General features: G+C 46.3%; 1 pseudogene; it reads right to left on the bottom strand.

Annotated features, from left to right (window-relative positions):
* Positions 1 to 13,704: 13,704 nt before the first annotated feature.
* LOC139254475 (guanylate-binding protein 1-like) overlaps positions 13,705 to 15,943 on the bottom strand; it is a 46,879-nt pseudogene continuing 44,640 nt past the window's right edge.

Raw genomic sequence — 15,943 nt, 5'->3', positions numbered from 1 at the left:
CCAACCAGTTTGAGCCCGTTTCTCATAATCCTGGACCTGCCTCCGACGTTTTGTATGGCTAATCTGTGTAACGGTGACACAGAGAACACCAGCACAATTGATCCAGGGGAAATGTGACACAACTGCCAGGAAGAACATCAGTGATAGTTCTATGCTTTTCCGCTGCTCCCTGTGGTAGCAAGTTCCACATTTGCACCATTTCCTGAATAAAGACGTTTCTCCTGAATTCCCCACTGATTTATTAGTGACTATCTTATATTAATGACCGTTAGTTTTAGACTCTACACAAGTGACAATATCACCTCTACATCTACCTTATCAAACGCTTTCATAATTTTAAAGAACTCAATCAAATAAACCCTCAGCCTTCCCCTGTCTGAAGTAAAGAGCCATAACTCAGTTATTCCATAACCCAGTTATTTAAGGGGCTCAGCATTTTCTTGAAAAAAAGAATCAAAGGCATCTGTGGCTCAGTGGGTAGCACCCTTGCTTCTGAGTCAGAAGATTGAGGGTTCAAGTCCCACTCCAAGGACTTTAGCATATAAATCTAAGCTGACAGTCCAGTGTAGTGCTGAGGGAGTGCTGCACTGTTGGAGGTGCTGTCTTTCAGAAGTAATGTTAAAGCGAGGCCCTACCTGCTCTCTCAAGTGATGTAAAAAATCCAATGGTACTATTTCGAATAAGATCAGGGGAGCTATCCCTGCTGCCCCGGCCAATATTTATTTCTCCATCGACATAACAATAAACAGATTATCTGCTCATTATCACATTGATGTTTGTGGGAGCTTGCTGTGCGCAAATTGGCTGCCACGTTTCCCACATTACAACAGTGACTACACTTCAAAAGTATTTCATTGGCTGTAAGGTGCTTTGAGACGTTCTGTGGTTGTGAAAGGCGCTATATAAATGCAAGTCTTTCGTTCTTTTCTGATTGTTGCAACCACTTTCTCCAGTGCCTCTATAGTCTTTATTGTATCCCTAGATTCCAATCCAATCACAGATCTAGAAAGCTGTTTGTGAAAACATTATATTAATTGGTTTATCAAACTGTATAGTAGGTTGGTTCAATGCCAAGAGCACACAGAGTGATTTTTCTGTATCAATTAATGTCTATAATGTATTGAAGAACAGGTGTGTTTGGGAATTGCAAAGACATTCTTTAAAATAAAATCCTGTTTCTTTCTCTGCTCATCTCCCGAAATTGGCGAGTTAGCTATCAGCTCCACAGGTATGACATCGGCTTCAGCTGTCACCAGTACATCGACTCCAGCTACAACCAGTACATCGACTCCAGCTACAACCAGTACATCCACTCCAGTTACAACCAGTACATCGACTCCAGCTACAACCAGTACATCCACTCCAGCTACAACCAGTACATCCACTCCAGTTACATCCAGTACATCCACTCCAGTTACAACCAGTACATCGACTCCAGCTACAACCAGTACATCGACTCCAGCTACAACCAGTACATCCATTCCAGTTACAACCAGTACATCGACTCCAGCTACAACCAGTACATCCACTCCAGTTACAACCAGTACATCCACTCCAGTTACAACCAGTACATCCACTCCAGCTACAACCAGTACATCGACTCCAGCTACATCCAGTACATCCACTCCAGTTACAACCAGTACATCCACTCCAGTTACAACCAGTACATCGACTCCAGCTACAACCAGTACATCGACTCCAGCTACAACCAGTACATCCACTCCAGCTACAACCAGTACATCCACTCCAGCTACAACCAGTACATCCACTCCAGCTACAACCAGTACATCGACTTCGGCTACAACCAGTACATCGACTCCAGTTACAACCAGTACATCCACTCCAGTTACAACCAGTACATCGACTCCAGCTACAACCAGTACATCGACTCCAGCTACAACCAGTACATCGACTCCAGCTACAACCAGTACATCGACTCCAGTTACAACCAGTACATCGACTCCAGCTACAACCAGTACATCGACTCCAGTTACAACCAGTACATCCACTCCAGCTACAACCAGTACATCCACTCCAGCTACAACCAGTACATCCACTCCAGCTACAACCAGTATATCCACTCCAGTTACAACCAGTACATCCACTCCAGTTACAACCAGTACATCGACTCCAGTTACAACCAGTACATCGACTCCAGTTACAACCAGTACATCGACTCCAGCTACAACCAGTACATCCACTCCAGCTACAACCAGTACATCCACTCCAGCTACAACCAGTACATCCACTCCAGCTACAACCAGTATATCCACTCCAGTTACAACCAGTACATCCACTCCAGTTACAGCTACAACCAGTACATCCACTCCAGCTACAACCAGTACATCCACTCCAGCTACAACCAGTACATCCACTCCAGTTACAACCAGTACATCCACTCCAGTTACAACCAGTACATCGACTCCAGCTACAACCAGTACATCGACTCCAGCTACAACCAGTACATCCACTCCAGTTACAACCAGTACATCCACTCCAGTTACAACCAGTACATCCACTCCAGTTACAACCAGTACATCGACTCCAGCTACAACCAGTACATCCACTCCAGTTACAACCAGTACATCCACTCCAGTTACAACCAGTACATCCACTCCAGTTACAACCAGTACATCCACTCCAGTTACAACCAGTACATCCACTCCAGTTACAACCAGTACATCGACTCCAGTTACAACCAGTACATCGACTCCAGTTACAACCAGTACATCGACTCCAGTTACAACCAGTACATCGACTCCAGCTACAACCAGTACATCCACTCCAGTTACAACCAGTACATCGACTCCAGTTACAACCAGTACATCCACTCCAGTTACAACCAGTACATCGACTCCAGCTACAACCAGTACATCCACTCCAGCTACAACCAGTACATCGACTCCAGTTACAACCAGTACATCGACTCCAGCTACAACCAGTACATCCACTCCAGTTACAACCAGTACATCCACTCCAGTTACAACCAGTACATCGACTCCAGTTACAACCAGTACATCCACTCCAGTTACAACCAGTACATCGACTCCAGTTACAACCAGTACATCGACTCCAGTTACAACCAGTACATCGACTCCAGCTACAACCAGTACATCGACTCCAGCTACAACCAGTACATCCACTCCAGTTACAACCAGTACATCGACTCCAGTTACAACCAGTACATCGACTCCAGTTACAACCAGTACATCCACTCCAGCTACAACCAGTACATCCACTCCAGCTACAACCAGTATATCCACTCCAGTTACAACCAGTATATCCACTCCAGCTACAACCAGTACATCGACTCCAGTTACAACCAGTACATCCACTCCAGCTACAACCAGTACATCGACTCCAGCTACAACCAGTACATCCACTCCAGCTACAACCAGTACATCCACTCCAGTTACAACCAGTATATCCACTCTAGCTACAACCAGTACATCCACTCCAGCTACAACCAGTACATCCACTCTAGCTACAACCAGTACATCCACTCTAGCTACAACCAGTACATCGACTCCAGCTACAACCAGTACATCGACTCCAGCTACAACCAGTACATCGACTCCAGCTACAACCAGTACATCCACTCCAGCTACAACCAGTACATCCACTCCAGCTACAACCAGTACATCCACTCCAGTTACAACCATTACATCGACTCCAGCTACAACCAGTACATCCACTCCAGCTACAACCAGTACATCGACTCCAGCTACAACCAGTACATCGACTCCAGCTACAACCAGTACATCGACTCCAGCTACAACCAGTACATCGACTCCAGCTACAACCAGTACATCGACTCCAGCTACAACCAGTACATCGACTCCAGCTACAACCAGTACATCCACTCCAGCTACAACCAGTATATCCACTCCAGCTACAACCAGTACATTAACTCCAGCTGTCACCAGTACATCGACTCCAGTTGACAGCAGTACATCGACCCCAGCTGGAACCCCAGCTGGATTCAGTACAGCAAGCCCAGCTGCAGCGAACCTAGCAACCAACAGTACCTCAAACCCAGCAGGAAAAAGCACAGCGAGTTCAGGTACCAACAACTTTACAGTTCTCGCAACAACCGGTATTGCAATCCCAGCGGTATACTTCCCATCCACGCCCCTCCCCTACAGCCAGGTGATACCCTGGGCCAGGCAATAAGCATAAAATAATAATGAAGTAAGCACTCAGCGGCAACTCTTTCCAAGAGCAATCAGTTAGTCCCACTTACCCCTCTCTTTCCCCATATCCCTCCAATTTGTTCTCCTTCAAGTATGTATCCTTTTGAAAGCTACTATTGAATCAATATCCGCCACCCCATTAGGCAGTGCATTCCAAATCCTAACCATTTGTTGCATTAAAACATTTTTCCTCGTGTCGCCTCTCGATCTTTTGCCAGTCACTTTAAATCTGTGCCCTCTGGTTATTGACCCTTCAGGTACGCGCCCCACATGTTTCGGGTATTCTGCATGCGATGCGCAGTCGTGAAAACCCGGAACTTGCGATCTGGCAAATAGCCCAACGTTCCGCCCGCGGAGGCCCTTCTCCCGGGAATTGGTTCAATCTGTCTGGGTTTCAGCCCATGTGCATTGCATGCCTACACCCGGAACTTGAGGGGCATCTACGGGCTTGTGTGCACCTCGTACTCACCTGTAGGAGCAACAAATTGTCTGCAGGTAAAAGCAGCCTGTCAATCCAACCTGTGCCACAAGTGACAGCAAAGGGTTACCTGCACAGCAAGCAATGCTGGGAGTAGCGCTCCAGGCAAAGCCGTGACTTTGAAGACTTTCGGTGAGTGGGGCAATGCTACACCTTGGTAATTGTCTCAAAGCGGCCTTTCAGTATATTTCAACAGATCATCCAGAAAGAGTGTAATAAGATATTGTCCTGTACCAGAACTGTACAGAGTGCTCCAAGGGTGGTCTAACCAAGGTTCGATACAGCTTCAGCATAACTTCCCTACTTTTCAATTCCATACCTCTAGAAATAAACCCTAGTCCCTGGTTTGCTTTTTTATGACCTTGCTTATCTGTGTCGCTACTTTTAGTGATGTGTGTATTTGTACTCCGAGATCCCTTTGTTCCTCTACCCCACCCAGACTCTCACCCTCCAAGTCATAAGTGACCTCCCTATTCTTTCTACCAAAATGTAACACCTCACATTTATCTGTGTTGAACTTCATTTGCCAATTACATGCCCATTCTGCAGGTTTATTAATGTCCCCTTGTAATTTGTTGCAGTCCTCCTCAGTATGGACTAACCTCCCAATTTGCTGCCATCTGCAGATTTAGAAATTGTGTTTTTGATTCTAAAGTCTAAATCGTTAATATAAATTGTGAACCAGCACTGATCCTTGTGGAACACCTATACCCACCTTCTGCCCCTGTCACTAGCTCCCTTTACCCCCACTCTCTGCTTTCTGTCTTGAAGCCAGATAGCCATCTATACTGCTACTTGTCCCCAGACTCCGCATTCTCTGACCTTGTTCATTAGTCTATTATGGGGTACCTCATCGAAGGTCTTTTGACAATCTAGATAAATTATATCTACTGCATTATCATTGTCTACTCTCACTGTTACCTCTTCAAAAAATTCAATGAGGTTGGTCAAGCAAGACTTTCCCTTTTGTAATGCATGCTGACTATTCATTATTATATTTTGGGTTTCTAGATGTTCTTCTATGTTCTCCTTTAGTAGGGACTCCATTATTTTTCCTACCACTGATGTAAAGCTGAGTGGTCTAGAATTCCCTAGACATGTTCTGTTCCCCTTCCTAAATATAGGTTAGGGCCTCAATCTTCCCCAAAGCCATTTTTTGGCGTACTTGAAGAGTTACCCCCATTTTTGGGGGGGCCCAACTACAACCAAAAAAAAAAATCATGCAACTTTCCCCATTTGAATTGTTCAGTTTGGCACCCTAACCTTTTGCCTGTCCTTTAGCTTTGGGGGTGGAGCCTAAGATTTGCGCCAAAAAGATCAGGTTGCCAGGGTAACGAGGGACAGACTGCGGGCTAAGGCTGGAAAATGAAATTTACAACACATTCTGGCCAGCTCACAGCAACCTGTACAAGCACCTTGTGTTATATATGTAAACCTGTACATACCTTGTACAGCCACCAGAGGGCTCATCCCCTGGAGTCCCAAGGGATCCCACAATCCCTTGGGAGCACCTGTAATTAAGGAGACCTCACAGGCTGGAGAGGCGCTCTGGAGACCTGCAATAAAAGACGAAGGTCACACTTTACTTTGAGCTCACAGTATCTGGTCAGACTCTTTATTCATACATAACAACTGGCGACAAGATACAGATGACGTACCCAATGATGCAGAGAACAGTGGGCATCCTAGAGAAATTTTCAGAGGGAGATGATTGGGAAATCTTCGTGGAGCAACTTGACCAATACTTCGTGGCCAACGAGCTGGAAGGAGAAGCGAACGCTGCCAAACGAAGGGCGATTCTCCTCACCGTCTGTGGGGCACCAACGTGGCCTCATGAAAAATCTGCTTCCTCCAGTGAAACCCACAGAGAAATCATACGATGATTTATGCACACTGGTCCGGGAGCATCTGAACCCGAAGGAAAGTGTTCTGATGGCGAAGTACCGGTTCTACACCTACAAAAGGTCTGAAGGCCAGGAAGTGGTGAGCTACGTCGCGAGCTGAGACGCCTTGCAGGGCATTGCGAATCTGAAGGACATTTGGAGCACATGCTCAGAGACTTCTTCGTAATTGGCATTGGCCATGAAGTGATACTTTGCTAACTTTTGACTGTAGAGACCCCAACCTTGAGTAAGGCTATAGCGATAGCCCAGGCGTTCATTGCCACCAGTGACAATACTAAGCAACTCTCTCAGAATGAGTGCTGCTACAAGAACTGTGAACAAAGTGATTTTGTTTTCAAATCGCAACGCACAGGGCAAGCCGCACATGCCTGCAGCTGCACGTCCGCAGATGTCTGAGAGTCCACCATCAAGGGTGATGAATGCCATTAACACCTTGTTGGCGCTGCGGGGGTGATCATCATTTCCATTCATGCCGCTTCAAAAGGTATGTTGCAAGGGCGGTGGAATAAAGGGACACCTCCAACGTATGTGCAGGCGAGCTGCAAACCCTGCTAATCCTGCAAACCACCATGTTGCAGAGGAGGACAGATCCACGGGGGATCACGATGAACCAGAGCCTCAGACCCGAGGAGGCAGAGTATATGGGGTGCACACATTTACCACAAAGTTTCCCCCGATAATGCTGAAGGTTGAATTAAATGGACTCCCGGTGTCAATGGAGCTGGACACAGACGCGAGCCAGTCCATCATGGCAAAAAGCCTTTCGATAAATTGTGGTGCAGCAAGGCCTCAAGGCCAGTCCTGACTCCCATTCGCACTAAACTGAGAACTTACACAAAGGATCTGATTCCTGTAATCGGCAGTGCTACTGTAAAGGTCTCCTACGATGGAGCGGTGCACAAGCTACCACTCTGGGTGGTACCGGGCGAAGGTCCCACGCTGCTCAGCAGGAGCTGGCTGGGAAAGATACGTTGGAACTGGGATGACGTCCGAGCGCTCTCGTCCGTTGAAGACACTTCGTGTGCCCAGGTCTTAAACAAGTTCCCCTCGCCGTTCGAACCAGGCATCGGGAAGTTCCAAGGAGCAAAAGTGCAGATCCACCTAATTCCAGGGGCACAACCCGTCCATCACAAGGCGAGAGTGGTACCGTACATGATGAGAAAGAGGGTGGAGATCAAGTTGGACCGGCTGCAATGAGAGGGCATCATTTTGCCGATCGAATTCAACAAGTGGGCCAGTCCAATTTCCCAGTCCTCAAGGGAGATGGCACCGTCAGAATCTGTGGTGATTACAAAGTAACTATCAATCATTTCTCCCTGCAGGATCAATACCCACTACCAAAGGCAGACAACCTTTTTGCGATACTGGCGGGAAGAAAGATGTTCACAAAGCTGGACTTGACCTCGGCCTACATGGCGCAGGAGCTGGAGGAATCATCGGAGGGCCTCACCTGCACCAACACGCACAAAGGTCTCTTCATTTACAACAGATGCCCGTTTGGGATTCGATCAGCCCCGGCGATATTCCAGAGAAATATGGAAAGCTGACTGAAGTCGGTCCCGCACACCGTGGTCTTCCAGGACGACATCTTGGTTACAGGTCGGGACACAGTCGAGCATCTGCAGAACCTGGAGGAGGTTCTTAGTCGACTCAACTACATGGGGCTCATGTTAAAATGCTCGAAGTGCGTTTTCCTGGCACCTGAAGTGGAGTTCCTGGGGAGAAGAATCGTGGCGGATGGCATCAGGCCCACCGATTCGAAGACGGAGGCAATCGAGAACGCACTGAGGCCACAGAACATGATGGAGCTGCGGTCATTTCTAGGATTCCTGAACTACTTTGGCAACTTCTTACCGGGTCTCAGCACCCTGTTAGAACCACTGCATGTCTTGCTACATAAAGAAGACGAATGGGTATGGGGTAAAAGCCAAGAAACTGCCTTTGTAAAAGCTAGAAAATTGTTATGCTGAAACAAATTGCTTGTGTTGTATGGTCCATGTAAATGTTTGGTACTAGCATGTGATACGTCATCATACGGTGTTGGGTGTGTATTGCAGCAAGCTAATGAATCTGGGAAATTGCAACCAGTTGCTTATGCATCCAGAAGTCTGTCCAAGGCTAAGAGAGCCTACAGCATGATTGAAAAAGAAGCGTTAGCGTGTGTCTATGGGTTAAAGAAAATGCATCAATACCTGTTTGGGCTAAAATTTGAATTGGAAACTGACCACAAGCCACTGATATCCCTCTTTTCCTGAAGTAAGGGGATAAATATGAATGCATCGGCCCGCATCCAGAGATGGGCGCTCATGTTTTTTTTTATTTTTTTTTTATTTTTATTTTTTTTATTATTTATTTTTTTAAATTTTTCGTTGCCAATCTTTCCAATTCTTTGTCAGATCACAAACGCCAGAGGTCACCTTGCACACATCAAGGATCACTCTGCGCCAATGCTCTTAGCCAAAAGGCCGAGAGCCACTGCACCGTTCCTGGAAGTACTGCAATACCAGGTTCGTGCCATGGAGGTGGATGGGTCAGGCCCACCACACACCTCCGTGGAGGTGGATGGGTCAATCCACCTCACCCACCTCCTATTAGATGGGCGCTCATGTTGTCCGCATACAACTATGCCATCCGCCACAGGCCAGGCACAGAAAACTGCGCCGATGCTCTCAGCAGGCTGCCATTGCCCATCACGGGGGTGGAAATGGCGCAGCCCGCAGATTTAGTCATGGTAATGGAAGCATTCGAGAGTGAGCAATCACCCGTCACAGCCCGACAGATTAGAAGCTGGACAAACCAGGACCCCTTACTGTCCCTAGTAAAAAATTGTGTGCTTCACGGGAGCTGGTCCAGTGTCCCAGTGGAAATGCAGGAAGAGGTAAAACCGTACCAGCGGCGCAAAGATGAAGTGTCTATACAGGCAGACTGTCTTCTGTGGGGAAATCGGGCAGTGGTCCCCAAGAAGGGCAGGGACACTTTCATCAGTGATCTCCACATTACTCACCCAGGCATTATAATGATGAAAGCGATAGCCAGATCCCATGTGTGGTGGCCCGGTATCGATGCGGACTTAGAGTCCTGCGTGCACAAATGTAACACGTGCTCACAGTTAAGCAATGTACCCATGGAGGCATCACTAAGTTTATGGTCTTGGCTCTCCAAACCTTGGTCCAGGGTCCATGTCGACTATGCAGGTCCGTTTTTGGGTAAAATGTTCCTCGTGGTTATAGATGCGTACTCCAAATGGATTGAATGTGAGATAATGTCGGCAAGCACATCCGTTGCCACCACTGAAAGCCTGCGGGCCATGTTTGCCACGCACGGCCTGCCTGATGTCCTGGTGAGCGACAACGGGCCATGTTTTACCAGTGCCGAGTTCAAATAGTTCATGACCCGTAATGGGATCAAACATGTCACATCTGCCCCGTTCAAACCAGCATCCAATGGTCAGGCAGAGAGAGCAATGCAAGCCATCAAGCAGAGCTTGAAGAGGATAACTGAAGGCACATTGCAGACTCGCCTATCCCGAGTCCTGCTTAGTTACCGCACGAGACCCCACTCACTCACTGGGATTCCACCCGCTGAACTGCTCATAAAAAGGGCACTTAAGACAAGGCTCTCTTTAGTCCACCCTGATCTACGTGAACAGGTAGAGAGCAGGCGGATTCAACAATGTACATGTCATGATAGCGCAAATGTGTCATGCAAAATTGAAATCAATGATCGTGTATTAGTGTTGAACTACGGACAAAGTTCCAAATGGTTTCCCGGCACTGTTGTGGCCAAAGAGGGGAGTAGGGTGTTTCAGGTCAAACTTTTAAATGGACTCATTCACCGGAAACACTTGGACCAAATCAAACTCAGATTTACGGACTATCCTGAGCAACCCACTTTGGACCTTGCCTTCTTTGACCCCCCAACATACACACCAGTGGTAACCGGCACCGCGGTTGGCCACGAAGCAGAACCCATCACCCGCAGCAGCCCAGCAGGAATCACTACACCAGGCAGCCCAGCAAGGCCAGCTGCACAGCAGCCCAGCGAGGGCCCAACAAAAGATTCACCAATACCAGCATTTGCACCGAGACGATCAACCAGGGCAAGAAAGGCCCCAGATCAACTTACCTTGTAAATAGTTACACTGTTGACTTTGGGGGGGAATGTTGTTTTATATGTAAACCTGTATATCCCTTGTGTAGCCACCAGAGGGCTCATCCCCTGGAGTCCCAAGGGATCCCACAATCCCTTGGGAGCAGCTGTACTTAAAAGGCCTCACAGGCTGGAGAGGCACTCTGGAGACCGGCAATAAAAGACTAAGGCCACACTTTACTTTGAGCTCACAGTATCTAGTCAGACTCTTTATTCATACATAATACCTTGCACGTTGCAGCAGATTACCAGCATTAAATTATGAAAGAGTTTATGACAAAAGTGTATCCCCCCTCCCTCCCAGTGCCCCGTGCCTCTCCTAACCCTAGCCGAAAGGCCTCCCCCCCCCTTCTCTCACCTCTTCCCTCCCCTTCTTTCCTCCACCCCCTCTCGTCTCTCCTCTCCCCCCCCCCCTCCCCCACACCCGCTCTCTCTCCTCTCCCCCTCTCCCTCCCTCTCTGCTGGTACTGTCTGGGCTGTGGAACTGCATCTGCTGTGCTGATTGTCTTGCCTGCGTCGATTTTGTTAACCGCCCAGAATGTTTTTCCAGAGTCGTCCTAAGAAAAATTGGAGCTGGCTAAACTTGCTTAAATGGCCAGAATTGGCAGGTTATGCCCCCAATGAGGTAAACAAATTGTAGTCTAAAAAAATCCTACCTAAGTTAATTACACTAGTGCAGAAACTTTGGGGAAACTTGGAGATTTGAATTTACTCCATAAAAAATGGTGCACGCCAAAGAAACGGCGCAGATAATTGGGGAAAATTGAGCCCATCATGTCTGCTATCCGCCAGTCCACTGACAATACACCTTTTTCTAATGAATCATTAAATATGTGTAGTAATGCCTCTGCTATCTCTTCCATCGATTCTTTTAAAATGAGTGGATGCAATCCATCCGGACTAGGAGTTTTATCCTCTTTGAGTGATTAGTTTATTTAATATATTCCCTCTTTTAATTTAAATGTACTTATCTCATTACTAATCTCATCATCCAATGTCATGTTCACCTTTTCTATCTACCTGGTAATTACTGAAGCAAAATAATTATTTAATATTTATGCCATCTTTCTATTATTACCCGTGGTATTCTCCTGTCTATCCCTTAATGGACCTATTCCCATCCCAACCTTCTTTTGTTTATTGATGTGAAATATTTTACTATTTTGTTTTATGTTCCTTGATAATAATAATGCTTGTCCGACATCCAGTACCGGATGAGCAGAAATATTCTCCAATTAAATACTGGGAAGACCGAAGCCATTGTCTTTGGTCCCTGCCACAAACCACGTTCCCTAACCACTGACTCCATCCCTCTCCCTAGCCTCTATTGAGGCTAAACCAGACTGTTCGCAGCCTTGCCATCATATTAGACCCTGAAATTAGCTTCTGACCACATATCTGCGGCATAACTAAAACCACTTTTTCCACCACCGTAACATCGCCTGTCTCCACCCCTGCCTCAGCTCATCTCTTGCTGAAACCCTCATCCTTGCCTTTTTTACCTCTAGACTTCACTACTCCAAAGCACTCCTAGCGGGCCTCCCACATTCTATCCTACATAAACTTGACATCATCCAAAACTTGGCAGCCCGTGTCCTAACTCGCACTAAGTCCTAATCACCCATCACCTCTGTGCTTGCTGACGTGATCATTGGCTCCCGGTTAAGCAACACCTCGATTTCAAAATTCTCATCCTTGTTTACAAATTCTTCCATGGCCCTCGCCCCTCCCTATCTATGTAATCTCTTTCAGTCTCACAACCCCCCGAGATGTCTGCACTCTTCAAATTCTGCCCTCCTGACCATCCCTGATTATAATCACTCCACCATCGGTGGCCGTGCCTTCAGCTGCCTGGGCCCCAAGCTCTGGAACTCCCTCCCTAAACCTCTCCGCCTCTCTACCTCTCTTTCCGTCTTTAAGTCAGTTCTTTGACCAAGCTTTTGGTCATCTGCTGTAATTATGTGGCTTGGTGTCAAATTTATCTGTTTTGTCTGCTGTGAAGCACCTTGGGAGCTTTTACTATGTTAAAGACACTATATAAATAAAAGTTGTTGTTTTATAATTTAATTTCACAGTTTCTCCCTGCCTTCCTATTTGTTTTTTGACTTCTAATCTTTTTGCATTCTTCCTTGTCATGCATCCCCTGCTGTCTATGCACTTAATGTATGTCTCTTTCCTTACCCTCAATTGTTCACATGGCTTTACTCATCCATGGAGTCTCATTAGTATTTAGCTTGATCTTTCCTTTTAGCGGAATATATTGTTCCTGCATTTTGTTGAACACCGTTTTAAATGTTTCCCATTGCTGTTGTACATCATTTTTTGCCAATATAGTTGCCCATTTTATTTTCCCAAGTTCTGTTCTTAGCCCCTCAAAATCAGTTTTTCTCCAATCTATTACCTTGGTATTCGTCATACTTATGTCCTTCTCAATGATCATCTTATAGCATATTATATTATGGTCATTATTACGTAGATGTTCCTCTACTTTTATTTCTCTTATATGCATTACTATATCCAATAGCCAATCCTCCCTGTTGGGCTTTTTCTATATTGAGTTAAAAAGGAGTCCTGTACACAGTGTAGGAACTCCATTCCCTTATCCCCTTCACCTACCTCTTCAGTTCAATTAATATCTGCGTAGTTGAAATCCCCTATGATTATTATTCTGTTTTTTTACTAATTTCCCTAATTTGTCTGCATACTTCTTCCTCCACCTGCCTTTCACTACTAGGTGGTCTGTAGACAGCATTATTAGTGTGGTTGATCCTTTGGTATCTTCATTCTCTATCCATATGGATTCTATTGTTGACTTGCTGATAGCTGTGTCACTTTTTTCTACTGCCGTTAAATAATCCCGCATAAGTACAGCTACTCCACCTCCCCTTTTCTCCTCTATCTTTTTTATGCAACCTTTCTCAGCCGTTTTGTGTGAAGTTTTAAAGTATGCTGTTCATTGAAATTTATTTCCTCAGATGGTTTAAACACGGTCGAAATCGTCATAATAGCCTTTGTTACTGTGAACACTTCTGTAATTGTACTCGTCCTGGTGTTAAGGTGGAAGAAAAAAACGCAAGGTAAATAATTGGGATGGAATATTCAAAGTAACTTAGCTACCACACAAGTACTAGGTAATAGAAACAAAGAAACATAGAAAATAGATGCAGGATTAGGCCATTTGGCCCTTCGAGCCTGCACCACCATTCAATAAGATTATGGCTGATCATTCCCTCAGTACCCCTTTCCTGCTTTCTCTCCATACCCCTTGATCCCTTTAGCCGTAATGGCCATATCTAACTCCCTCTTGAATATATCTAATGAACTGGCATCAACAACTCTCTGCGGTAGAGAATTCCACAGGTTAACAACTCTCTGAGTGAAGAAGTTTCTCCTCATCTCAGTCCTAAATGGCCTACCCCTTATCCTTAGACTGTGTCCCTGGTTCTGGACTTCCCCAACATTGGAAACATTCTTCCCGCGTCTAACCTGTCCAATCCCGTCAGAATCTTGTAAGTTTCTATGAGATCCCCTCTCATCTTTCTAAACTCCAGTGTATAAAGGCCCAGTTGATCCAATCTCTCCTCATATGTTAGTCCCGCCATCCTGGGAATCAGTCTGGTGAAACTTCGCTGCACTCCCTCAGTAGCAAGAACGTCCTTCCTCAAATTAGGAGACCAAAACTGAACACAATATTCCAAGTGAGGCCTCACCAAGACCCTGTACAACTGCAGTAAGACCTCCCTGCTCCTACACTCAAATCCCCTAGCTATGAAGGCCAATATACCATTTGTCTTCTTCACCGCCTGCTGTACCTGCCTGCCAACTTTCATGACTGATGAACCATGACATCCAGGTCCCATTGCACCTCCCCTTTTCCTAATCTGCCGCCATTCAGATAATATTCTGCCTTCGTGTTTTTGCCCCCAAAGAGGATAGCCTCACATTTATCCACATTATACTGCATCTGCCATGCATTTGCCCACTCACCTAACCTGTCCAAGTCACTCTGCAGCCTTTTAGCGTCCTCCTCACAGCTCACACCACCACCCAGTTTAGTGTCATCTGCAAACTTGGAGATATTACACTCAATTCCTTCATCTAAATCATTGATGTATATTGTAAATAGCTGGGGTCCCAGCACTGAGCCCTGCGGCATTTCATTAGTCACTGCCTGCCATTCTGAAAAGGACCCGTTTATCCCGACTCTCTGCTTCCTGTCTGCCAACCAGTTCACTATCCACATCAGTACATTACCTCCAATACCATGTACTTCGATTTTGCACACTAATCTCTTGTGTGGTCCTTGTCAAAGGCCTTTTGAAAGTCCAAATACTTGACTATCTCCAACAAATGAGAGTCAAACCACCATCCCTTGACATTCAATGGCATTACCATCACCAAATCCCCCACCATCAACATCACGGGGGTCGCCATTGAAACTTAACTGGACCAGCCACTGGCAACAAGTGCAGGTCAGGGGCTGAATATACTGTGGTGAGTGTCTCACCTCCTGGCTCCCCAAAGCCTTTCCAACATCTACAAGGCACAAGTCAAGAGTGTAATCGAATATGCTCCACTTGCCTGGATGAGTGCAGCTCCAACAACGCTCAAGAAGCTCGACACCATCCAGGACAAAGCAGCCCGCTTGATTGGCTCCTCATCCACCACCTTCAACAGTCACTCCCTTCACCACCAGCACACTGTGGCTGCATTGTATACCATCTATAAGACACTGCAGTAACTCGCCAAGTTTTCTTTGGCAGCACATCCCAAACTCGTAACCTCCTAGAGGGTCAAGTGCAGCAGGTGCATGGGAACAGCATCACCTGCAAGTTCCTCATCAAGTCACACACCATCCTGACTTGGAAATATATCGGCCGTTCCTTCATCGTCACTGGATCCTGGAACTCCCTCCGTAACAGCACTGTGGGAGTACCTTCACCACATGGACTGCAGCGGTTCAAGGCAGCGGCTCACCACCACCTTCTCAAGGGGCAATTCGCGATGGGCAATAAATGCTGGCCTTGTCAGCGACGCCCACATCCCATGAACTAATATTAAAAAAATAGTTTAGAAACTAAAATATGTATTTCCCAGGAAGACAAGTAACGAGAAAATAATTTTTCAAAGTTCCTACTTCCTCATGCATCAGATTCAATTCATCGGAGTCAATTCATCATTTTGTTACAGATGATTATGGGCTGGAATTTACGGTGGGT

The sequence above is a fragment of the Pristiophorus japonicus genome, unplaced genomic scaffold, assembly GCF_044704955.1.
Source record: "Pristiophorus japonicus isolate sPriJap1 unplaced genomic scaffold, sPriJap1.hap1 HAP1_SCAFFOLD_548, whole genome shotgun sequence".
NCBI lineage: Eukaryota > Metazoa > Chordata > Chondrichthyes > Pristiophoridae > Pristiophorus > Pristiophorus japonicus.
Note: the sequence above shows the minus strand (reverse complement) of the source record. Positions and strands in the feature narration are given on the sequence as shown.